This window comes from Siphateles boraxobius, unplaced genomic scaffold, assembly GCF_051911475.1.
Source record: "Siphateles boraxobius isolate OS27281-9 unplaced genomic scaffold, OSU_SipBor_1 12, whole genome shotgun sequence".
Lineage (NCBI taxonomy): Eukaryota > Metazoa > Chordata > Actinopteri > Cypriniformes > Leuciscidae > Siphateles > Siphateles boraxobius.
The window spans coordinates 5,165,571-5,190,416 of record NW_027508722.1 but is presented as its reverse complement, the minus strand read 5'-3'; the positions used below and the strand labels follow the sequence as shown (position 1 = coordinate 5,190,416).

Sequence of the window (24,846 nt, the reverse complement as noted above, 5' to 3'; positions counted from 1 at the left end):
AGGGGCTGGATCAAAACGGATGGTGCCATTACAGCAGATTGACACCCAGAAGCCAATTTTGCTTGGCTATCTGCGGCGTTATTACCTTTGATAACAAAATAATTTCCTTTCTTGTGAGCCTGGCATTTGACGATGGCCAATTTGGCTGGAAACATCATAGCATTAATCAATGCAGTAATTTGGTCCCCATGTTGGATTGGGGTTCCATCACTCTTTTTGAATCCTCTTTGTTTCCATACTGCACCGAAAAGATGGCATACCCCATGGGCGTATGCAGAATCCGTATAAATGTTGGCTGCTTTATTTTTGGCCAGCAGACATGCTGCCGTAAGGGCTTTTAGTTCGGCCAACTGTGCTTAACAAGGCTGTTCACAACGTTGTGTCAGCACAGGAGTAAAATTGTCCCCATCTCGTTGTACAACAGCAAAACCAGCATGATTACCCGAGTGACCTCTAAAGCATGAGCCATCTACAAAGTAGTCCACGTCTGCATCAACAATTGGTGTTGATTCCAAATCTGGTCTCAGACGAGTGAATCCTAGAGAGGCAGCAACACATTCATGAGGTGTTCCTTCCCCCTCTACTGGGACAAAGTTAGCTGGGTTTGTTGTGGTACATCTTTTGATTGTTATATCAGGATAAGTCAACAATGTGGAGTACGCCAAACATCTGGCCTGTGTCAAAACAAAACGTCCCTGTTCCAATAACTCAGCAATCTTATGATGGGTATAGATGATGACTGGATAGCCCATAGTAACAGCAGAGGCTTTCTCAAAAGCAAAGTATACTGCAGCTAGACCTTGTTGATAACATGGTGGGTAGCCTTGGGCTACACTGTCCAATTTGGTGCTATACTGGGCAATGGGTTGCTTCTTCCGCCCACTGCATGTCTCCTACATCAGGACAGCAGAAGCAAAGCCCTCTTTTCTGTCTGCTACATACAAATGGAAAGTTCTGTCATAATTTGGAATCGTTAATAATGGGGCTGTTTGTAATTCTTTTTTGAGTGAGCTGAATGCTATCAGTGCATCAGGATCCCATTTCAATGGTGCTCTAAGATTTTGGTGACCAGCCTGTCTCATAATGGTCCGCAATGGAGCTGTTTTGATCGCATAATCTTCTATCCAATCAGCACTAAAACCAGTCATTCCCAAAAATGTCATCATTTGGCCCACAGTTTGCGGTTGGGGTGCTTTACTAATTCCTTCCAATTGGCTGGGTGATATTGCCTTTGTTTGATCTGCAATTAATCGACCCAGATACTCTACTTGAGGCAAGCAGTATTGCAATTTCTCTTTTGTGGCTTTATGGCCACCTTCTGCTAATTTGGTTAATACTTTAATGGAGTCCTGATGGCACTGTTCCAGCGTTGTTGAACAGATCAACAAATCATCCACATACTGTATTAATGTACTATCCAGTCTTAAGTCTTCTAGATCAAGTTTTAAAACTTGGTTAAACACATGAGGTGAGTGTTTAAATCCTTGGGGCATTCTCGTGTATGTGTATTGTTTACCTTGGTAAGTGAAAGAAAAAAGGTTTCTGCTTTCTTCTGCTAGAGGAATGCTGAAAAATGCAGAGCACAGATCAATCACAGTGAAATAGTTAGCAGCAGGTGGAACATTTGTCAAAAGCGTATGTGGGTTTGGCACCTCAGCTGGCCAGTCTTCCACTACTTCATTCACTGCCCTTAGGTCATGCACTAGTCTCCACTTAGATTTATTGGCTTTTTCTACTGGTAAAATTGGAGTGTTGCAATAGCTAGCGGTCTCAATTAGTACTCCTGCCTCTATTAACCCTTCAATTGTTTTTCTTATGCCTTCTACTGCTTCGCGTTTCAGTGGGTATTGCTGTTTCCTAGGCAGCTGGACTCCTGGTTTAATAGCAATTCTCACAGGGTTCGCTGACTTGACTAGTCCTACATCTGTGTCATGCTTAGACCATAACTGTAGGGGCACCCTTTCTTCCATTTCTATCATTAATTCCTTCATTTTATAGATTGAGTCATGTTGTTCTGTTTCCACAACCAGTTTTGGGGTACCTATCATATTAGTTACACATAGAATCTTTAGGTGTGTTTTATCTGGTGTTTGTAAAATAAAGGGGTTCTCAGTGGCTTCCCACCGTTTTTCCTTAGCTTTTAACATCATTGGACCTAGATCTTTTGCCCGACATCCTTCAATGACGCACAACGTCACATGTGGGACTGAATTATCAACCCTAAACCATGTTCTGGTGAAGTCACTGTCTTCAATTTGTAGTGCTGCCCCTGTTGGTCCTATAATTATATGGTGTGATCTTAAATGCACTTTCTGGCCCTCAGTTTTCTCTAACCACTCTTTTTCCTGTTCTGGATCCCTAAGGGGGTCATATATCATTGTACAGTGATATTCAGTTTCTGGTGAGGTTGGTTTCAGGAATTGTTATTTTATATACTTTTCCTATCTATCCAGTGTTTGTCTTAGTCCCTCATCTAAATTCCCAATCCAAAATGCATTAGCTTGTGGTTCCTGTTGATCCATTTCACTCATTACTATCATCTGTTTTATACCTGCACTATCTATATATATCCCTTGGGGAGTGCACCATATCTGTAAATTTAGCTTGCATATTGCATCTCTTCCCAACAGATTGACTGGTGTTTGGTCTGATACTAGCACAGGAATTTTAATTTCAGAGTCTTTGACTTTTATGCTGACAGGAGTTGTCATTGGAATTAGCTGCGTTAGTCCCGAGAATCCTACTGTCTTTACATATTTTCCAGACCTGGGGAGGTGTGAGGCATAAGTTGGGCTCAAGCAGGTATATGTTGCTCCTGTATCAAGCATAATAGGTGTTATCTTGTCCTCTATCTTAACCCGCAGCATAGGTTCTTGGTCAGCATTTGATGACAGCATTGGAAGCTGACTCCTCCCCGTAGGATTCTCTGGGCATCCCTAGTATCCTTGGTCCGGGCCACGCCATGGGTTGACGGGGCCAGATACCTGATACTGCTGGTTTTGATTTCCTTGTCGCCCTGGCTGTCTTAGCTGTGGCCCATCTTGGGGCCATGGGTTAACTGGGCAGAATCTCTTGGTGTGTCCAGGCTGATTACATTCCCAACAGGTGCTTGGTTGGTCAGGGTTTCTTTGCTGGTTGTAAAATTGTCTCCCTCTTCCTCTTCCTCTTCCTGGGATTGTTCCATTTCTATTGTCTTGATGTTCAGGAAGGTATATTACAATTGGTGCAGCCAGTTGCTGTGGGTTTCCTGAGTTGACGGGCACATTCTGATTCATGTTGTTTGGTGCTTGCTGGACAGTCTGGGGAGCTTGACTTGGTATGTTGACAGCCGCCATCATGGCAGTCGGGTCGTCTGTCTCCTTCACCGCAGCTTGCACTTTCTTCTTTTTGTTGATTGATTCATCCAGCTGCAACTGGGTTAGTTTTCTTTGAAGATCTCTTTCTTGGTTTTTCAGCTTCTGCTCATTTTTTCTGTGTTGTTCTACTGCATGAGCCACATGGTCACTAAATTATTTAGGTGACTTTGAGGTCAGTCCCACCACATCTTCTAACTTGGCTTTCACTGGTGCAGGCATGGCTTCCACAATGGCAGTTCTGAACAGTGCTGTTATTACTGGGTCATTTTCGGGGTCTCTCTCCAATTCTTGCTTCCACTTCCTTGCTTGCTTCTGGACATAGGTGATTGGATTTTCTCTGTCTCCTATTGGCTCTCCTTTCAGTGATTTTGGGTCCATTTGGGTCTGATAATATTTTCTCAGCACTTGCCATATCGCTGGTCTGCATTGGTCCAGTGGTCTGGCGTCCATTCTAGGTGAATCAATCGCCTGATGTAGTCCTGCGTCCTGTAAGATCTCATTAGTCCTAGCTCCTCCCATGCATTTAGCCAGCAGGGCCTTAACATCTCCAAGGGCCAAAATCTTGCCCATTGTCTCTTCTTCCAGCGATCTGATCCACTTGCCAGCTCCTTCATGTAAATCAAGTAGGTGGGCTATCAGTCCTTCCAGATCCTGCCCCGCCCACGGCACATACTGTCCCTGTTGACCTTTAATTAGGATGGGGCACTGCAGTTTCTTCCTTCAGTGGGTCCTCCTCTTGTTTGCATGTACTTATCATAGGGCAAAACTTATGATTTTCCATATGCCAGTCTTCTTCTCCCCTATACATGCTTGGTTTCTTTAGTGCCGTTCCCTTAGGTTGTATGGGGTGGCTGGTGGGGCAGCTGGCGAGATATCCTCAAGGAGTAGGGTCCCTGTCACACTCTTGACTTCCCTGCGAGGTCTGGCTGGGCTGAGTGAGCGTGACTTGTGCTTTCGGCGGTTCTGATGTCTCTGGTGTTCTTGAGGTTCGTGTTGTTCTGAGCCCGTGACATTCTTCAGGGATTCCTGTAAGCGTTTAAAGCTGTGATTGATTTGTTCTTCTGTTGTCCTTATATCTTGTTCCAGCTCATCACATTCTTGTTCGAACAGCTGATTGGTGTCTACTTCCTGGTTCAGTTTTTCCCCAAGACTCTGCAGGGCTTTCGCTGCATAATGGTATGGATTAGACAGGGTGGGGTTCTTGCGTTCAGTAAGGTGTTTCCTATTCAAGCTGCTACCTTGGCTTCCATCATGGCTTGATGGCCCCTTTTTAGTGGAGATGATGCTTCAAACATGTCAGCATCTGCCAATATTTTGTGGTCATAACCTGTATTCCTGTGGTCTTCTCTTTCCTCCTCCTCTCTTTCTTCTTCCTCATCCTGCGTATCTGTGAGGGTTACGTTGCCTTTGATCTTCACAGTGCCCTCCATCAGGGGGAGCTGTTTACCAGTCATATCATAGGGTGTGAGCTAATGCTCTCCTATGCCTTTCTTTCCCGTATTCACTGAGTCCCACATTTGTTTTTCCCTTGACTTCAAACTTTTTCCTTTAAACCTTTTTCTGACTGTTTATCGTCTCTTTATCTTTTTGCTTTATTTGCAATCCGTCTATTCATGCGCTTAACATTTTATTCACACACTTCTATCCCTTCTTCAATATCAAAAGTATGTAGAAAGCCCCAATGTTCAGTCTTAATTCTCTTTCAACAGACGCTGGGTTTCTCTATCTGGATCACAGAATTTGCAGTCTGGCGAATGGCCAAATAATGGACCAAACCAATTCTTTGGAGTGTTCTTTGTTTTTTTGGTAAGCACAGTTTTTCACTTGATTTTTACTTGTTAGTTTTATTTTATCCATTAATTTCTAATACATTTTTATACTTCTTTTTTCTATTTATTCTTTATTCTGGACTTTTTTCTGCTTCTGCTGCTATTTCTCACTAATTGGTTCCACTGTCCTCTGCTTCCCAGCACTATCACTGATTAATGACTAGTTAATGCACCTCTTGGCAGAATGCCCGGGAGAGCCAAAAACTCCCTTCTCTCTATATTTTAGTCTTCTGGTGTATACTTTTACATTCTTTAACTCAATTCTTTTAACTTTTCTTACCTTTTTATGTAAAAAACTTTAGCTAATAATTATTATAAGGATTTTAAATGTTTTTGTTCTTTATCTATACTTTACCTTCCTTACTTTGTGCACATTTTAATACCCCCTATTCTCTTTCACAAAAGACAGACAGACAAACAAACAGGTGGTCAGTGTACTTCCTACACTGCCTGGCGCCTTTTAAACACTTCTTTTACTAGACAGTGTACTCTTACTTCATGAGCGCAATCTCCACGCTATGCACTTCTTGCTTTTTGAGACAAACACACATACAGCAGCTTCTTTGGACCTGGAAATCAGACTCCCTTCTTATCTTTTATCTCTCAGTTGTTTTTTAGGTTCTTTTGCAGTGGGGTTTTATAATTGCAGAGCAATCATCAAGCGTGTCAGCTTCTCAGAGGCAATTCACAAAACAAAATATAAGCAAAAACTGCTTACCTGATTTTTTGGCCGGCCTTTGTTTTGTGAATGCCACCGTCAGCGTCAACACCACGAGGATCTCCTGACCCCAAGCCTGCTCCTGGCTGGCTCGCCAATTATGTCGTGGCTAATTGCTGGTCTCTGGTCCTGATCAGTAGTTTTTCAGAGTCTAGTAGGAGTTAGTCTTCAAAAAGTTTTCAGAGTCGAAGTTCCAGGTCTCAGAAGAAGAACTTTATTGAGCAATTCAACAAAGTGAGATGGTCAGCTGAATCATCTGATCTTACAGTGGTTGAAACATAGATTTTATACATCTTTCTTATCGCCAGTGTCCAATTAGTGTTTGTACCGTCATCTCTTACACATTGCTCCTCCTTGGTATCACGCCACCATTAAGATCACATGCTCCGAGGCCTTATTTCTATTGGTGGCGGAGTATCACATGTATAGTTTTTTAAAAAATTACATCATATATGTTTTTTAGTACTTTCCTGTACCTTGCACCAACGTCATCTATGCATTATATGGGTTTTTAGGTACTTTTCCAACTCTACATTGGCCTATGGCCTACTTTTGCTCAGCATTACAGCATTCAGACTTGAGCATCAGATAGAGGAGGGGTAACAGAATTCTCCAACACTACCTCTTGATTTTGAGTTTAACTGAGACACATCTGGCTGCCATTTTGGAGTAGCCAAGCCGGGGTAGCGTTGCCGAGGGGTCTAAGGCGCTGGATTTAGGCCCCAGGCTCCAGTCTCTTCGGGGGCGTGGGTTCGAATCCCACCGCTGCCAGCAGAGGTTTTAATGAGGGCCAGACACCTAAAGTGTGCTCTGAAAAGGTGCAAAAGCAGCTGAAAATATGCACCCTCTTGAATCAGAGACAACAATAACTTGCAATTATTATAATGAAACTTCCAAAATGAATTTTAATAATATAATAATAATGTATAGCAGGACAGTCGATCGGCAGGACTGAGAGTTTTTGGTGAACTGACTGCTACCTCTTGATTTTGAGTTTAACTGCGACACATCTGGCTGCCATTTTGGAGTATGGCCCAAATGCTTTGATTAGGTAATTCAGTTGTGTTTGATTAGAGATGCAATTGCAATCTGCAGGGAGGGGGGCCTCCAAGAGTGTAACTGCATCCCCCCTCTACTTAGTAGGCCTTTCCACCTGTCGAGGAGCTCCTTCAAAGCATGAAGAATTTCAACTGATTTAACTATGGAGAAGTGAGACACTAAAAGAAAAAATTGGCGAAAATGGCCCACGGAAGGCATTCTCATTAATGAGGGCCAGACACCTAAAGTGTCCTCTGAAAAGGTGCAAAAGCAGCTGAAAATATGCACCCTCTTGAATCAGAGACAACAATAACTTGCAGGGAGGGGGGCCTCCAAGAGTGTAAAAAAACAAAAATGAATTTCAAAAAACAAAATTAATTTAAAAATAATAATAATGTATAGCACACAGGGGTGCCCAATCCTGCTCTGTGCAGGACAGTCGATCGGCAGGACTGAGAGTTTTTGGTGAACTGACAGCTACCTCTAGGTAGTCCATAAAAATAAAAAGCAGGGAGGGGGGCCTCCAAGAGTGTAACTGCGTCCCCCCTCTACTTAGTAGGCATTTCCACCTGTCGAGGAGCTCCTTCAAAGCATGAAGAATTTCAACTGATTTAACTATGGAGAAGTGAGACACTAAAAGAAAAAATTGGCGAAAATGGCCCATGGAAAGCATTCTTACAAGGTAGCGTGGCCGAGCGGTCTAAGGCGCTGGATTAAGGCTCCAGTCTCTTCGGGGGCTTGGGTTCAAATCCCACCGCTGCCAAGTCTGCATTTTGGAAGGCACCTGTGAAAAGACTGGAGAAGTGACACTGCTTGCTCCCAGTCTCTTCAAAACTCAGCCGTTTTTGCTTTCCTTGGCCGAACTCGGCGGGCTTCAGAGCCTGACGATGAAGGTCCACACCCAACAATTTCTCTATTTCTGAAATTTAATGGGCAGAAAATGGCCCACTAGAGTAACCAAGCCGGGGTAGCATGGCCGAGGGGTCTAAGGCGCTGGATTTAGGCTCCAGTCTCTTCGGGGGCGTGGGTTCAAGTCTGCGACACATCTGGCTGGCATTTTGGAGTATGGCCCAAATGCTTTGATTAGGTAATTCAGTTGTGTTTGATTAGAGATGGAATTGCAATCAGCAGGGAGGGATGCCTCCAAGAGTGTAACTGCATCCACCCTCTACTTAGTAGGCCTTTCCACCTTTCGAGGAGCTCCTTCAAGGCATGAAGAATTTCAACTGATTTAACTATGGAGAAGTGAGACAATGGCCCACGGAAGTCATTCTCATAAGGTAGCGTGGCCGAGGGGTCTAAGGCGCTGGATTTAGGCTCCAGTCTCTTCGGGGGCTTGGGTTCGAATCCCACCGCTGCCAGCAGAAGTTTTAATGAGGGCCAGACACCTAAAGTGTGCTCTGAAAAGGTGCAAACGCAGCTGAAAATATGCACCCTCTAAAATCAGAGACAACAATAACTTGCAATTATTATAATGACACTTCAAAAATGAATTTTAAATATAATAATAATGTATAGCACACAAGGGTGTCCAATCCTGCTCTGTGCAGGACAGTCGATCGGCAGGACTGAGAGTTTTTGGTGAACTGACAGCTACCTCTTGATTTTGAGTTTAACTGAGACACATCTGGCTGCCATTTTGGAGTATGGCCCAAAATGCTTTGATTAGGTAATTCAGTTGTGTTTGATTAGAGATGGAATTGCAATCAGCAGGGAGGGTTGCCTCCAAGAGTGTAACTGCATCCCCCCTGTACTTAGTAGGAAAAGAAAAAAATTGGCGAAAATGGCCCACGGAAGGCATTCTCACAAGGTAGCGTGGCCGAGCTTTGATTAGGTAATTCGATTAGGCTTTGATTAGGTAATTCAGTTGTGTTTGATTAGAGATGGAATTGCAATCTGCAGGGAGGGGGGCCTCCAAGAGTGTAACTGCGTCCCCCCTCTACTTAGTAGGCATTTCCACCTGTCGAGGAGCTCCTTCAAGGCATGAAGAATTTCAACTGATTTAACTATGGAGAAGTGAGACACTAAAAGAAAAAATTGGTGAAAATGGCCCACGGAAAGCATTCTTAGAAGGTAGCGTGGCCGAGCGGTCTAAGGCGCTGGATTAAGGCTCCAGTCTCTTCGGGGGCGTGGGTTCAAATCCCACCGCTGCCAAGTCTGCATTTCAGAAGGCACCTGTGAAAAGACTGGAGAAGTGACACTGCTTGCTCCCAGTCTCTTCAAAACTCAGCCGTTTTTGCTTTCCTTGGCCGAACTCGGCGGGCTTCAGAGCCTGACGATGAAGGTCCACACCCAACAATTTCTCTATTTCTGAAATTTAATGGCCAGAAAATGGCCCACTAGAGTGGCCAAGCCGGGGTAGCGTGACCGAGGGGTCTAAGGCGCTGGATTTAGGCTCCAGTCTTTTCGGGGGCGTGGGTTCAATTCCCACTGCTGCCAGCAGAGGTTTTAATGAGGGCCTGTGCCCGGTTGCATAAAGCACCTTAAGTTTTTCCCTTAAGTGTGGGACTTAAGGCGTGATTTCCCCTTAAATAAGGGAATGATTTAAGGGTGTTGCATATAATCCCTTAATGAGTTCTCTTAGGTAAGGGAAACCGTTAAGTGTTTCACGGCAGCGATCCAGGTTTGCCGTTATAAAAATCTATCGTTGCCATAGATACGCTCCTATACACATTAACCTAGGAGCTTTAAAACAACGAATAGCCTAAAGAAATGGATAAGGAAAACAAAAAAAGAAAGCCAAACTGGACTGAGGATGAGAAGTGTATTCTTCTAGATGAATATGGGAAAAGAAAAGGAATTTTAAGAAGAAAATTTAATCCCGTCATAACTGCTGGCAAAAAAAATAAACAGTGGGAGGAAATAACCGAGAAAATTAATGCACAGAACTTAGGAGTAAAGAGGACGGTTTCAGAGGTAATTAAAAAATATGAAAACATCTCTGTGGGGGCAAAAAAAGAAATAAGCATTCATAAGAGGGAGTCCAACAAAACTGGTAAGAAAAAAAACGCTCTTAGTTTTTTCTCTATTTTCTTCGCACGCACCGAGAGCTAACGATAACAAAACTGTAGGTGGAGGACCACCGCCAACAGAATTATCAGAGACAACTAAACTGGTCCAAGACATCCTTGGGGCGGACTCACCTGTCCTGGCTGGCATCCCTGGCGGCTTAGAGAGTGAAGTGACTCAACCAGAGGAATGTAACACGGAGTGAGAGAACATTATTGTCTTAAATTAAATAAAATGTATCTCTATGGGGATAAACGATATGAAAATCATGACAGGCGTAATAAAATATTTTTATTTGTATATAAATATAAATTGTGATTGGTATTTCTTTGTTTCACGCGTTAGACCTTTCCAGCAATCAAAGCAACACCGACAGAGCGCCAGCAGTACGCCAAACCAGGCAACAAAGTGAGTTATTTATTAGTTAACAATTATTTTAGTTTAGTTAATTTGACTTAGAACAGCCCCAATATTATTTATTATATTATATTTCATAATTCCTCCAAAACACTTGTGAATTGCAGAAAGACGCAACTACCCTCTCCAGCCTCTACAAGAGAAGAAGTGCTGGAACTGCAGAGAGACGTCCTACAGCTACAAAAAACAAAGCTGCAATTGGAGAAGGAAAATCCAGACCTTTACAACATAATTCTTAACAACAAACTGTTGCAACTACAAAGTGAAGGGAAAATAACAATAACATCACTTGACGAATAAATATATCATTATAAATACATTTTATGACATATCTGAAAAGTTTTGTATTTATTTATGTAATTACAAGGACAAATATATTAACAAAATTCCAATAATAATAGCAAAATACAATATAGCTAATATATTTATAAAATATTAATACTAAACAACACTAGCCTATAAATTATAATTTATAAATCATTACATTAACTTGCAACTGCTAACCTACTATATACATTGTATCACTATATACATTGAGTTTAACTGCGACACATCTGGCTGCCATTTTGGAGTATGGCCCAAATGCTTTGATTAGGTAATTCAGTTGTGTTTGATTAGAGATGGAATTGCAATCTGCAGGGAGGGGGGCCTCCAAGAGTGTAACTGCATCCCCCCTCTACTTAGTAGGCCTTTCCACCTGTCGAGGAGCTCCTTCAAAGCATGAAGAATTTCAACTGATTTAACTATGGAGAAATGAGACACTAAAAGAAAAAATTGGCGAAAATGGCCCACAGAAGGCATTCTCACAAGGTAGCGTGGCCGAGCGCTCTAAGGCGCTGGATTAAGGCTCCAGTCTCTTCGGGGACGTGAGTTCAAATCCCACCGATGCCAAATATTCATTTTAGAAGGCAATTGTGAAAAGACTGGAGAAGTGACACTGCTTGCTCCCAGTCTCTTCAAAACTCAGCCGTTTTTGCTTTCCTTGGCCGAACTCGGCGGGCTTCAGAGCCTGACGATGAAGGTCCACACCCAACAATTTCTCTATTTCTGAAATTTAATGGGCACAAAATGGCCCACTAGAGTAACCACGCCGGGGTAGCATGGCCGAGGGGTCTAAGGCGCTGGATTTAGGCTCCAGTCTGTTCGGGGGCGTGGGTTCAAATCCCACTGCTGCCAGCAGAGGTTTTAATGAGGGCCAGACACCTAAAGTGTGCTCTGAAAAGGTGCAAAAGCAGCTGAAAATATGCACCCTCTAAAATCAGAGACAACAATAACTTGCAATTATTATAATGACACTTCCAAAATGAATTTAAATATAATAATAATGTATAGCACACAGGGGTGCCCAATCCTGCTCTGTGCAGGACAGTCGATCGGCAGGACTGAGAGTTTTTGGTGAACTGACAGCTACCTCTAGGTAGTCCATAAAAATAAAAAGCGTCCATTCAGTCCTTGGGCCGATGGGGCTCGGACGTGGGTTGGCGGACGAGCGCGCCGACCCCCCGAAATTTTTGGGGGGTCGGCCGACGCCGCGGGCCGACCCTCCCCGGGCGCCCGACCCACGCGGGCGGGGTCGGGGTGCCCCGAACCCCTCAGGGGCCCGACGGGAGTGCCCCGAAGCCCGAGGCCACCCTAAGCAGTTCTGCCTTCGTCCTTGGTGGGGCGCCACACGTGCCCCGTCCCACTAACCCACTATTTGTCCGATTGGCCACTAGAGTGACCAGACCCCCCCCCCCCACGAACCTACTATTTGTCCAATAACCCACTATATTTACCAAAAGTCCCGTGACCGACAGGGGTTTTTTCGGGTCGGAAAAAAAGGTTTCTCCGATCTTCTCGAAACTCTGGATTCTGATAGAGGATGAAGAGAATTAAACTTGAGGGCAAAAATGGAGACTCTAGACCCTTCCTGACCAGAGCTATGGATATCCCACGTAGCATTTTTTCAATGGAAAAAAATAGTGGGTTCGTGGACGGTGGAATTTTGGGGTGGCTCTTGGTGCCACGGACTCAGGGGGGCCCACTGAGTGCAGTAAAATGGTTTTCATCAAAATATCTCGAAAGCTCAGCTTAAAAACCACGTGTCCACGAAGCCACTTTTTGTCCAATAACCCACTATTTTTGTAAAATGCTAACCCGCATTCAATAAGCTGCGATCGGACACAATCCCACCTGCCATCGATTGAATGGGGATTGGGACAGTTTCTCTGATAGACATTTGAATTAAAGTTGCTGTCATGATGAAAACCATTTTACTGCACTCAGGGGCCTCCCCTGAGCCCGTAGCACCAAGTCCCATCCCATAATTCCACTGACCGCGAAACCACTATTTTTTACAATGGAACAAATGCTACGTGGGATCTGACAGTTTCTGTGATAGTCATTTTTTGAAAAGTTTTTTTCTTGATAAAAACTATTTTACTGCACTCAGGGGGCCCCCCAGAGTCCGTAGCACCAAGTCCCATCCCATAATTCCACCGTCCACGAACCCATTAAGTCGGGGGCCCCAGCGAACGGCGATCCGCTACGGGGCGTCCCCGCGGCGCGCCACCGCCCTGGTTCGAGTAAGGGCCCCCGTGGGACCTCATCACCCGAATTTGAGCTCTCTGGGTCTTCGCGTTCCCGAGATATGAGCGATTTTGTTCCCGAGATCGTGACGTCATCAGCGAGCGCCATTTTGAAGTGTGCCCGATGGTTTTCGGCTAATATCTCCGCGAAAACACGGCCAAAATTCATAATTTTTTTATCATTCTTTTCAGCTCAACTAGACGGTTCCACGGCCGGATCCGTCCAGTTTTTGCTTAGATAAATGTGTATTTTCATCTACATCTCTGGCCCCCGGGGGCCCACGGGGCCGTGGGTGGTCTCAAAGTAAAGGTCTCGTCCCCCTCTAAACGAGATACAATTTTGGTGTCTGTAGGAGCCAGTGGGACATCACAAAAAATTAATACGTTGTAATTTTGTCCAGTCACCATCCACAATCAATGGACTCATCGCAAACGGGGGTTAGGAAATGCTTAGAAAGCGGATAGGGCCCTCAAACTCGGGGGCCCCACTCGGGGACGGGAGACGACGGCACTCGCCGAGTTTCGGGGTCCTACGACTTTCCGTCTCCCTATGGCCTCCACATCTGGCTGCCATTTTGGAGTATGGCCCAAAGGCTTTGATTAGGTAATTCAGTTGTGTTTGATTAGAGATGGAATTGCAATCTGCAGGGAGGGGGGCCTCCAAGAGTGTAACTGCATCCGTTTTTGCTTTCCTTGGCCGACCTCGTCGGGCTTCAGAGCCTGACGATGAAGGTCCACACCCAACAATTTCTCTATTTCTGAAATTTAATGGCGAGAAAATGGCCCACTAGAGTAGCCCAGCCGGGGTAGCGTGGCCGAGGGGTCTAAGGCGCTGGATGTAGGCCTGAGTCTCTTTGGGGGCGTGGGTTTGAATCCCACCACTGCCAGCACAGGTTTTAATGAGGGCCAGACACCTAAAGTGTCCTCTGAAAAGGTGCAAAAGCAGCTGAAAATATGCACCCTCTTGAATCAGAGACAACAATAACTTACAATTATTATAATGACACTTCCAAAATGAATTTAAATATAATAATAATGTATAGCACACAGGGGTCCCCAATCCTGCTCTGTGCAGGACAGTCGATCGGCAGGACTGGGCACCCCTTGTCAATGGAGTTTGCAAATTTGACTCATTGAGAGTTTTTGGTGAACTGACAGCTACCTCTTGATTTTGAGTTTAACTGCGACACATCTGGCTGCCATTTTGGAGTATGGCCCAAAGGCTTTGATCAGGTAATTCAGTTGTGTTTGATTAGAGATGGAATTGCAATCTGCAGGGAGGGGGGCCTCCAAGAGTGTAACTGCGTCCCCCCTCTACTTAGTAGGCATTTCCACCTGTCGAGGAGCTCCTTCAAGGCATGAAGAATTTCAACTGATTTAACTATGGAGAAGTGAGACACTAAAAGAAAAAATTAGCGAAAATGGCCCACGGAAGGCATTCTCACAAGGTAGCGTGGCCGAGCGGTCTAAGGCGCTGGATTAAGGCTCCAGTCTCTTCGGGGGCGTGGGTTCAAATCCCACCACTGCCAAGTCTGCATTTTAGAGGGCAATTGTGAAAAGACTGGAGAAGTGACACTGCTTGCTCCCAGTCTCTTCAAAACTCAGCCGTTTTTGCTTTCCTTGGCCTAACTCGGCGGGCTTCAGAGCCTGACGATGAAGGTCCACACCCAACAATTTCTCTATTTCTGAAATTTAATGGCCAAAAAATGGCCAGCTAGAGTAGCCAAGCCGGGGTAGCGTGGCCGAGTGGTCTAAGGCGCGGGATTTAGGCTCCAGTCTCTTTGGGGGCGTGGGTTCGAATCCCACCGCTGCCAGCAGAGGTTTTAATGAGGGCCAGACACCTAAAGTGTCCTCTGAAAAGGTGCGAAAGCAGCTGAAAATATTCATCCTCTTCAATCAGAGACAACAATAACTTGCAATTATTATAATGACACTTCCAAAATGAATTTAAATATAATAATAATGTATAGCACACAGGGGTGCCCAATCCTGCTCTGTGCAGGACAGTGGATCAGCGGGACTGAGAGTTGTTGGTGAACTGACAGCTACCTCTTGATTGTGAGTTTAACTGCGACATATCTGGCTGCCATTTTGGAGTATGGCCCCAATGCTTTGATTAGGTAATTCAGTTGTGTTTGATTAGAGATGGAATTGCAATCTGCAGGGAGGGGGGCCTCCAAGAGTGTAACTGCATCCCCCCTCTACTTAGTAAGGCCTTTCCACCTGTCGAGGAGCTCCTTCAAAGCATGAAGAATTTCAAATGATTTAACTATGGAGAAGTGAGACACTAAAAGAAAAAATTGGCGAAAATGGCCCACAGAAGGCATTCTCACAAGGTAGCGTGGCCGAGCGCTCTAAGGCGCTGGATTAAGGCTCCAGTCTCTTCGGGGACGTGAGTTCAAATCCCACCGCTGCCAAGTGTTCATTTTAGAAGGCAATTGTGAAAAGACTGGAGAAGTGACACTGCTTGCTCCCAGTCTCTTCAAAACTCAGCCGTTTTTGCTTTCCTTGGCCGAACTCGGCGGGCTTCAGAGCCTGACGATGAAGGTCCACACCCAACAATTTCTCTATTTCTGAAATTTAATGGCCAGAAAATGGCCCACTAGAGTAACCAAGCAGGGGTAGCATGGCCGCGGGGTCTAAGGCGCTGGATTTAGGCTCCAGTCTCTTTGGGGGCGTGGGTTCAAAACCCACTGCTGCCAGCAGAGGTTTTAATGAGGGCCAGACACCTAAAGTGTGTTCTGAAAAGGTGCAAAAGCAGCTGAAAATATGCACCCTCTAAAATCAGAGACAACAATAACTTGCAATTATTATAATGACACTTCCAAAATGAATTTAAATATAATAATAATGTATAGCACACAGGGGTGCCCAATCCTGCTCTGTGCAGGACAGTCGATCGGCAGGACTGAGAGTTTTTGGTGAACTGACAGCTACCTCTTGATTTTGAGTTTAACTGCGACACATCTGGCTGCCATTTTGGAGTATGTCCCAAAGGCTTTGATCAGGTAATTCAGTTGTGTTTGATTAGAGATGGAATTGCAATCTGCAGGGAGGGGGGCCTCCAAGAGTGTAACTGCGTCCCCCCTCTACTTAGTAGGCATTTCCACCTGTCGAGGAGCTCCTTCAAGGCATGAAGAACTTCAACTGATTTAACTATGGAGAAGTGAGACACAAAAAGAAAAAATTGGCGAAAATGGCCCACGGAAGGCATTCTCACAAGGTAGCATGGCCGAGCTTTGATTAGGTAATTCGATTAGGCTTTGATTAGGTAATTCAGTTGTGTTTGATTAGAGATGGAATTGCAATCTGCAGGGAGGGGGGCCTCCAAGAGTGTAACTGCGTCCCCCCTCTACTTAGTAGGCATTTCCACCTGTCGAGGAGCTCCTTCAAAGCATGAAGAATTTCAACTGATTTAACTATGGAGAAGTGAGACACTAAAAGAAAAAAATGGCGAAAATGGCCCACGGAAGGCATTCTCACAAGGTAGCGTGGCCGAGCTTTGATTAGGTAATTCGATTAGGCTTTGATTAGGTAATTCAGTTGTGTTTGATTAGAGATGGAATTGCAATCTGCAGGGAGGGGGGCCTCCAAGAGTGTAACTGCGTCCCCCCTCTACTTAGTAGGCATTTCCACCTGTCGAGGAGCTCCTTCAAGGCATGAAGAATTTCAACTGATTTAACTATGGAAAAGTGAGACACTAAAAGAAAAAATAGCCGAAAATGGCCCACGGAAGGCATTCTCACAAGGTAGTGTGGCCGAGCGGTCTAAGGCGCTGGATTAAGGCTCCAGTCTCTTCGGGGGCGTGGGTTCAAATCCCACCGCTGCCAAGTCTGCATTTTAGAAGGCACCTGTGAAAAGACTGGAGAAGTGACACTGCTTGCTCCCAGTCTCTTCAAAACTCAAGATTTTGCTTTCCTTGGCCGAACTCGGCGGGCTTCAGAGCCTGACGATGAAGGTCCACACCCAACAATTTCTCTATTTCTGAAATTTAATGGCCAGAGAATGGCCCACTAGAGTGGCCAAACAAGCGTGGCCGAGGCGTCTAAGGCGCTGGATTTAGTCTCTTCTGGGGTGTGGGTTCGAATCCCACTGCTGCCAGCAGAGGTTTTAATGAGGGCCAGACACCTAAAGTGTTCTCTGAAAAGGTGCAAAAGCAGCTGAAAATATGCATCCTCTTGAATCAGAGACAACAATAACTTGCAATTATTATAATGACACTTCCAAAATGAATTTAAATATAATAATAATGTATAGCACACAGGGGTGCCCAATCCTGCTCTGTGCAGGACAGTCGATCGGCAGGACTGAGAGTTTTTGGTGAACTGACAGCTACTGTCGTGGCTAATTGCTGGTCTCTGGTCCTGATCAGTAGTTTTTCAGAGTCTAGTAGGAGTTAGTCTTCAAAAAGTTTTCAGAGTCGAAGTTCCAGGTCTCAGAAGAAGAACTTTATTGAGCAATTCAACAAAGTGAGATGGTCAGCTGAATCATCTGATCTTACAGTGGTTGAAACATAGATTTTATACATCTTTCTTATCGCCAGTGTCCAATTAGTGTTTGTACCGTTATCTCTTACACATTGCTCCTCCTTGGTATCACGCCACCATTAAGATCACATGCTCCGAGGCCTTATTTCTAATAGTGGCGGAGTACCACATGTATAGTTTTAAAAAAAATATTACATCATATATGTTTTTTAGTACTTTCCTGTACCTTGCACCAACGTCATCTATGCATTAAAGGTACTTTTCCAACTCTACATTGCCCTATGGCTAGGGTGACCAGATTTCTCAGAGTGGAATACGGGACAGACACAGAACCCACAGACCTACAACAACTACTGCACACATACAAGTATTTACACTTAATAATATTGTTAGCTATGTAAAAAAATAAATGTAAACTTACATAAAATTGCAGATCAGTGGGAACAAGATGGTTCAACAGCATCATTCACTGTTGCTGTTTTGTATTTTTCACTGGAACCAATTTTTGCCAGCGTGCGCTTGTCTTTTAAGAGTTTATCATAAAATGCGGAGCAGTCCAGTCCGAAATTAATTTGTACGAAAAGCATTGCCTTCATTGTTGTTACACTCAGTCGAGATTTTTCATCCGTCCATGATGCATTCATTAACGAGAACACACGCTCCACAGGTGCATATGTACCAGGCAGGCATAAAACAAACTCCACAGCCAAAGATAAGACTCCAAAGTTGAGTGACTTGCTCCCCATCTCACTAAACACGTCTGTCCATCTATCAGACACAGCCACCTTGTTTTTGTTCCACTCAGTGATGTGACAAGTGACAATGTTTTTAGCACAGGCCCACTCATCAAAGAGCATGGTTTCGTCAACTGATGTGAGAGCAGGTATTCTTGAGTAGAACTTGCTGAGGCTGCTCTGAATGTCTCTCCATTCTGGAACACTTCTCAGTAGGACCCACTCTAGTTCTCTTGTATTCTCCAGTGAGCAGCTCCAATTGTCAAGGTAATCCACTGATGCTGAGTAAAAGCTTCTCACTGCACAATAAAAATCTTCAGCTTTTATGTCACCAGCTTCAACAAGGGTGTCTAACTGTTTTGATGTCAGAGGGAATGAATGATTCCTCCAGCCTGGCCTGCAAGACATTTCTCAGATCATAAATGTGCAAAGCCACTTCTGTGGCAGATATATTTTCTTGCTCTACTGTCGCCAGTGCACGATGGAAAGCTGCAGTTTGCTTAAGTGCAAATCCATGCCAAAGTTTTGTGCAAGGGCTGCTGAATGTGTCTTTTAGAAACTTTGGCCACTTTTCTTGAGAAAGAAAGTATGCACGTAGACCATCAAAAAGGTGCAGAATTCATTCAAGAGCTGGACCAAGAGAGAGGAAACGTGTGCTACCATGCTGCAGTAATTTTTGATAGTCCAGCTGTACAAAGTCACAAAACTCCTTGAGCTCCCTTATGCACACTGTATAGATATGAAAGTATCTGTATACCTTCACAGCAAAACACTCCAAATCAATTGGTAAGCAATCCACTGCTGTTTGCAGGGTATTGTGGATGATGTGTGCATTACAGCCAATGCCCAGAATATCCCTTCCTAGCTGCATTTGCAGCTTTCTCCAGATATTGCCTTTACCAGCTCTTTTAACACCACCAAAGTTTGTGTTAGTGTTATCAGCACAAAGTGCAACTATTTTCTGATCAAGGCCATGTTTTTCAATGACATGGGAAATGTAGGCAGTTTGCAAATCAGATGTCTCACCTGGCAGAGATGAAAATTCAATTATCTTGACCTTTACACCCTCTAGTGGCTTGAAGTATCGCACAAGCACAGGAAACAATTTAATGTCTTTGTGGTTGGATGCATCCACAGTTAATGTGACACAGGAGCACTTGTCCAAATCATGCTGAACTTCTTCCTCTGACAAAGGACCAAGAACGTTGCATATTATAGCCTCAGATTTAGTGCGAGCAGAAGAAAATTTCGGATCATACAATTTCTTGATCAATTTTGCAGTGCAGTCAGCTGACCGAAAACTATGGCCATGAATAACAGAATGGTATGCAAAAAGTCCTTCACTTGCATGCACTTTATCAGATTCGCAACTTTGCTTCACAAAAAATTCGCTGACACTTGGAGTAGCACACTTACTTTTAGCAGCGTCCATGTGCTTTTTTGTGTGCATATGCTGCGTAATGTCGGCTCGGCCTCCGTGAGCAATGGAAAAGCGAGCCCCGCAAATGTCGCATCTTAATTTACTTGCCTCTGATAGTGACTCTCTTTTGAGAAATTTAAACTCTTTTTGAAGATCCTCATTAAATGTACATGTACGCTTCTTTGACATCTTTGCACCTGAGTCAAGCTTATCCGTTTGCTCTCGTCTCGTATACACTTAACTGTGACGTCGGATTCCGCCTTCACTAAATGCAAGTTGATTGAGTGAATTGTGATTGGATGGAATTGTCCTTCTGCCTTCTCTTATTGGATGGAAAAATGTTTTCTCTATGAGGAAAATATATGAGGTGATTTGTTAGTTTTATTATTAGGCTATTTCGAAGAGTACTCGCGCTATCACTCAGGAAAAAATAAAATAAAATAAAAAACCTAAAATATATATTAACGATGAAATACGGGACAAAACATGATTTTTTCATAATAAGTCGGGACACTAAAATTAGAGTTGAAATACGGGACTGTCCCGGGAAAAACGGGACGTCTGGTCACCCTACCTATGGCCTACTGTTGCTCAGCATTACAGCATTCAGACTTGAGCATCAGATAGAGGAGGGGTAACAGAATTCTCCAACACATCCCCGCTTTGGGACTAACTCCAGTCCCACCTTCAATTTTCCCAGGATGTATCTCCATGAGCAGGTCTCTTTCATATCCTACCAATATGATCAATTTAGACCATCCAGTCATTCTACCAATAGACCTGTTATCACAGAGGTACACCCGGGAGGAAGAGTGAGACCAAACATCTCCACCCCCATTTGTCTGGAGTGGAGTAAAAGATCTCGCCTTCCTGTCAAACCATCATTCTCTATATTTATTTATTTATTTATTTATTTATAAAGCACTATTCCAACAACAGTTAGTTGTACCAAAGTGCTGTACAAAAAATTCTAAAATATGAAATAAAAATAAAGGCTAAAAAAATACAGAATAAAACACAAAACAACACCACACTAAAATCACATAATAAGACATAAATGCACAAGAGCTCATCCCTCTACACCTAAATAGGACATCTGGAATAGGTGAAATTTCAAAAGGCTTTTAAAAGAGCCTATAGTCGGAGCGGACCTAATATAAAGTGGTAGCGTATTCCATAACTTTGGGGCAGCTACAGCAAAGGCCCTATCACCCCGTTGCTTGTATTTTGTGCGTGGTACAGACAGCACAATTCCTTTCTCAGCAGATCTTAATGATCTAGAGGGCTTATGGACCTCAAGAAGTTCAGAAAGATATGATGGAGCTAGTCCATTCAAGCCCTTATAGGCATAGACTAGCATTTTAAAATCAACTCTATCTCGAATAGTCAACCAGCCCAGGGAGGCCAGAACAGGAGAGATATGATCATTTTACGGGTCCCTGTCAATAGTCTGGCTGCAGCATGTTGTACTGCTTGCAGCCGATGTAAAGATGCTTGGGAGACTCCAGTGTATAATGAATTACAATAATCCAGTCTTGAAAACACAAAAGCATGGATCAACATCTCTAGGTCTTTTTTTGTTAAAAACGGCTTCACCTTTGCCACAAGTCTTAAATGAAAGAAAGCAGATTTCACCATTGAGTTTATCTGTTTTTCAAACTTTAGGGAGGAATCCAACATTACCCCAAGATCTTTTACCACTGATGTACAATAGGGGTACAGTTCACCTAAAATAGGAAGATCACTCAGAGCAGGACCTCCAAACCAGACAAGCTCAGTTTTGCTTTCATTTAAGTATAAAAAATTATTTGACAGCCAGATTTTTGCCTCCTGTAAGCAGACTTTAAGGGAATCCAATGATGATTTAGGGTTTTTACTCATAGGCAAATAAATTTGCATATCATCTGCAAAGAAGTGAAAGGAGATACCATACTTGCGAAAGATAGACCCTAGTGGTAACATGTATAGGGCAAATAACATTGGCGCAAGAATGGATCCCTGCGGAACACCACAGTCCAATGAAGTAGATGACGAGAAGGTATGTCCTAGATTAACTGAGAACCTTCTGTTTGTCAAAAATGACCTAAACCATTTTAATGCAATACCATGGATGCCTACCACATTTTCAAGGCGCGAAATTAAGACCCCATGGTCTATAGTATCAAAAGCTGAAGTAAGATCTAATAATAACATAACAACAGAATGGCCAGAATCCCTAAATAAAAAGATATCATTTAAGACTTTTAGGAGGGCAGATTCTGTACTATGTTTGTTTTTAAAGCCAGATTGAAACCGTTCAAGTGCCACATTTTGGTCCAAAAAACTCTGCATTTGGTTAAAAACTGATTTTTCTAGAATTTTTGCTAAAAATGGCAACTTAGAAATTGGACGAAAATTAGACAAGACCTCTTGTCCTAAATTTGGCTTTTTAAGAAGTGGCTGAACAACAGCATGTTTCAATGAAAGGGGCACCGTACCGGTAGACAAACTTGTGTTTATAATAGAAAGAATACTAGGCCCAACAATATCAAATGTTTTTTTTTAAAAACCAAGAAGGAATCCTATCACCAGGACAGTTTGAGGGTTTCATCCGACCCACAATATCTGTTAATGTGGCAAGAGATAATGGTTCAAAGTATGTAAGGTAATCGGAGCACAGCGGAACGACCAGTGCATCTTGATTAAGCGTAACAATGTCAGACCTAATATTCTTAATCTTATCACAGAAGAAGTTTTGAAAATTTTCACATAGTTCAAAAGATTCCTCAATAAGACCACTCTTAGGGGAGTTTATAACAGATTTTACAGTGTTGAATAAAAACTTTGGATTATGATGATTGTGAGCAATGGCATCAGCCAAAAATTTCTTTTTCTCTTCTATTACTAAGCTTTGATAGGTAGACAAGGATTGTTTGAAAATTTCTAAAGACACTTGAAGACCATCCTTTTTCCATCTTCTCTCCGCCTTTCTACACTCCCGCCTGGAGGCCCGAGTTACTTCATTAAACCAGGGCTGGGGTTTAGATCTGACAGAGATTATTTTAATAGGGGCAACACTGTCCAAAATGTTGGCGCATGTAGAATTAAATATATTCCTGTCAAACCATCATTCTCTATATGGACAAAGCAGCTTCAAACATTCAGTGTATTCATCATACAGTGTATAGTCTCGAAGTTACAATTGTCCCACGATGCCAGAGGAACCATGCAGCCGCTTCCTGGTGGCCCGTGGCGCTATCTGGGTTGCTACACCGTTGCCAGAGGTGCCCTGGCAGTGCCTAGGGCGCTATCTGGTGTTGGAGCAGACAGCGGGTTTTTAAACCACCAGTTGAGTCTGCCCTTTGTTGAAACAACAGTAGATGACCGCGCTTGCAAATAATTCCTCTTTTACATCTTATATACAACAGTTCCAGTAGTCTAAATGCACACAATGTCAAGGCTTCTACGTTTTGTTACTGTAATATGCCCATATATGTAAAAAGGTGGATAAAGTGATCTAAAAATAACAAAAACACTCTCATTTCTTTTGCATACAATTACATCACCTCATACCACGGGTAATGTTCTGTTTTAAACCTTCTATTTCCCTTCAGTCTTGCATTAAAATTTGTGACAGCAGTGTGATTATATAAAAACATATCTTAACATGATTATAAGTATAGGATATACAGGACGGGGGCCCTTAAAATAAATGCATAACTGCCCATCTTACTAACTCCCTACTCTACCCATGCATGTTCTAACAAGCTTCCTATTTTTACCCCCAAAAAGAAAGACAGAGTTTTCTAACTCCCTCTCTTGTCAAAAAACAAAGTCAAAAACCTTATAACAAAATTAAAAGGTACCCCCAGTCCTTTTACCTTTTTTCATTAGAACTCATCTAACTCATCCAGGCCTGGTCCAATAGGATAGACTCCTGAGTTGCATCCAATGTCAACTCTGTCTCTGACACATTGATCATCTGCTTGGCTCGGGTCATTGACTGAGCAGCTGCAGTGGCCAACATGGATCTGAGAAAAGGTATAACGCAACAGAACAGCAGAAGAGCAACAACAACAACCACAACTATTATTGTCTCCACCTTAATCAGCCACTCTGCCCAGGCTCCAAACAAAGAATCAAACCAGTATCCAATATTTCTGTCCCTTCCCGCATTTTCAGCAGCCTCTTGTCTTAGCGCCTTCAGTTTCTTCATAGCCCTAGTGAAAGTTCCATCGGGGGCTGTGTTATTAGGAATAAATGTGCAGCAGTCAGTCCCAAACATTACACATACTCCTCCTTTATCTGCCAATAACCAATTCAGGGCTTGCCTATTTTGCCATGTCATTTTGCTGGTGGCTTTTAATTGTTGGCCTAGCGCCTCAAGTGCATCATCCGTATAATTAATAAATCTTTGCTGATTGTAGTATATGTAATTTATACATTCAGTATTCTTATTAACAGGTACCCATAGAAGAAATGATTCAAACCCTGACTTTATTTCATCCCTAGCCTTAAATTCATGTGGTATTCCTCTAGGCTGTCCAATTGCATCAATTTTAACATTGGGATCTGGGGTATAAGCTCTCTTAGCTCTGTGCTTATGTCTACTCAACTTTTCTATCGTTTCTTCCTCATTGAGATCCCAGTTTACAATTCCTATTCCTTGAGCTAGCCTCACCCTGGCACAGAGTCCTTTCCAATCAACTAGGGTGGCTCTTAGTCGTTTACACCCACATAGCCAAAAGAAATCAGCTACTGCTTCAGTTTGATTTTCAAGTGGTCCAATCAGGGGAAAGGATAAGGTAGCATTCTCGCAGTTTTCATGAGCACCTGTTACAGACATGTTTTTATTTATTGTTGCTGTGGCATATATTGAGCTAGAGGATTTATATACGTTCGTCTCGTTGTACATCTCATAATCCAGGTGCCAAATTATAGCACATTTACCTTGAAAGGTTCCTACATTTCGATAGCCCATAGTTTTGTTAAAACATTCATACTCCAATGTTTTATCCAGAATGTAATTTTGTGGGGTCTCCTAATTGGCTTTATCTATTCTTACGTCAAGCTCCTTGCATGCACTTCCCCAACCCTCCTGGTTATAAAATCTTTGATAATAGTGGTTCCCTAACATGGCCAGGCACTCAGCTGGACAGTATGGAATTACATGTCCAGTTCTGTTACAATATTGTGAATTAAATCTGGCACACTGCATGTAGTCATATTGGTTTGGTACTATTCTTAACTTCTTCAAAGGTGAGGGTGAGCATAATACACATGTGCCTTGTT

At 43.3% G+C, this 24,846-nt stretch overlaps 1 long non-coding RNA gene and 11 other non-coding genes across 12 annotated transcripts; all 12 read left to right on the top strand.

Moving 5' to 3' along the window:
- The first annotated feature begins 6,585 nt into the window (after window positions 1-6,585).
- Window positions 6,586-6,674, top strand: trnal-uag (transfer RNA leucine (anticodon UAG)). The gene is given in 2 exon segments: window positions 6,586-6,623; window positions 6,631-6,674. It is a non-coding gene; the product is annotated as a tRNA-Leu (tRNA).
- A 948-nt stretch (window positions 6,675-7,622) lies between these two features.
- trnal-aag (transfer RNA leucine (anticodon AAG)) lies at window positions 7,623-7,704 on the top strand. The gene has a single exon. It is a non-coding gene; the product is annotated as a tRNA-Leu (tRNA).
- Window positions 7,705-8,220: 516 nt separating this feature from the next.
- trnal-uag (transfer RNA leucine (anticodon UAG)) lies at window positions 8,221-8,302 on the top strand. The gene has a single exon. It is a non-coding gene; the product is annotated as a tRNA-Leu (tRNA).
- Window positions 8,303-9,013: 711 nt separating this feature from the next.
- trnal-aag (transfer RNA leucine (anticodon AAG)) lies at window positions 9,014-9,095 on the top strand. Its single transcript has one exon. It is a non-coding gene; the product is annotated as a tRNA-Leu (tRNA).
- A 203-nt stretch (window positions 9,096-9,298) lies between these two features.
- trnal-uag (transfer RNA leucine (anticodon UAG)) lies at window positions 9,299-9,380 on the top strand. The gene has a single exon. It is a non-coding gene; the product is annotated as a tRNA-Leu (tRNA).
- A 104-nt stretch (window positions 9,381-9,484) lies between these two features.
- LOC143715271 (uncharacterized) lies at window positions 9,485-10,579 on the top strand. The gene is made up of 3 exons (XR_013195706.1): window positions 9,485-10,151; window positions 10,296-10,358; window positions 10,475-10,579. It is a non-coding gene; the product is annotated as an uncharacterized LOC143715271 (long non-coding RNA).
- Window positions 10,580-11,461: 882 nt separating this feature from the next.
- Window positions 11,462-11,543, top strand: trnal-uag (transfer RNA leucine (anticodon UAG)). Its single transcript has one exon. It is a non-coding gene; the product is annotated as a tRNA-Leu (tRNA).
- Window positions 11,544-14,381: 2,838 nt separating this feature from the next.
- On the top strand, window positions 14,382-14,463 carry trnal-aag (transfer RNA leucine (anticodon AAG)). The gene has a single exon. It is a non-coding gene; the product is annotated as a tRNA-Leu (tRNA).
- Window positions 14,464-14,666: 203 nt separating this feature from the next.
- On the top strand, window positions 14,667-14,748 carry trnal-uag (transfer RNA leucine (anticodon UAG)). The gene has a single exon. It is a non-coding gene; the product is annotated as a tRNA-Leu (tRNA).
- A 521-nt stretch (window positions 14,749-15,269) lies between these two features.
- On the top strand, window positions 15,270-15,351 carry trnal-aag (transfer RNA leucine (anticodon AAG)). The gene has a single exon. It is a non-coding gene; the product is annotated as a tRNA-Leu (tRNA).
- Window positions 15,352-15,554: 203 nt separating this feature from the next.
- On the top strand, window positions 15,555-15,636 carry trnal-uag (transfer RNA leucine (anticodon UAG)). The gene has a single exon. It is a non-coding gene; the product is annotated as a tRNA-Leu (tRNA).
- Window positions 15,637-16,682: 1,046 nt separating this feature from the next.
- On the top strand, window positions 16,683-16,764 carry trnal-aag (transfer RNA leucine (anticodon AAG)). The gene has a single exon. It is a non-coding gene; the product is annotated as a tRNA-Leu (tRNA).
- The last annotated feature ends 8,082 nt before the right edge of the window (window positions 16,765-24,846 follow it).